The following is a 276-nucleotide window of genomic DNA, read 5'->3' as shown; positions in this document are numbered from 1 at the left end:
GGCAGAGCTCGAGCTTGCCGCCGAACCCAGGGCAGTTTCAGGGTGAAGTTCTGGAAACGTTTCACGACGAACCAAGCGTGAAACGTCCTTAACGCTCTGTTCGGCTTTGTGGCGCTTCTCTTGAGCTTCCACCCATTTCTAGTTTTCGGGATTTGTCAGTAAGTACCGCGTCATCTCAGGTGATGATAGGTAGCAACAATGGTATGGAAATTCGAAATGAACGAAAAATCACAATAACATTAAAAAGTGATGGGTTTTATCCAAATTGTGATCTTT

Source organism: Plasmopara halstedii (genome assembly GCF_900000015.1).
Source record: "Plasmopara halstedii genome assembly, contig: Scaffold_253, whole genome shotgun sequence".
Taxonomy (NCBI): Eukaryota; Oomycota; class Peronosporomycetes; order Peronosporales; family Peronosporaceae; genus Plasmopara; species Plasmopara halstedii.
Note: the sequence above shows the minus strand (reverse complement) of the source record.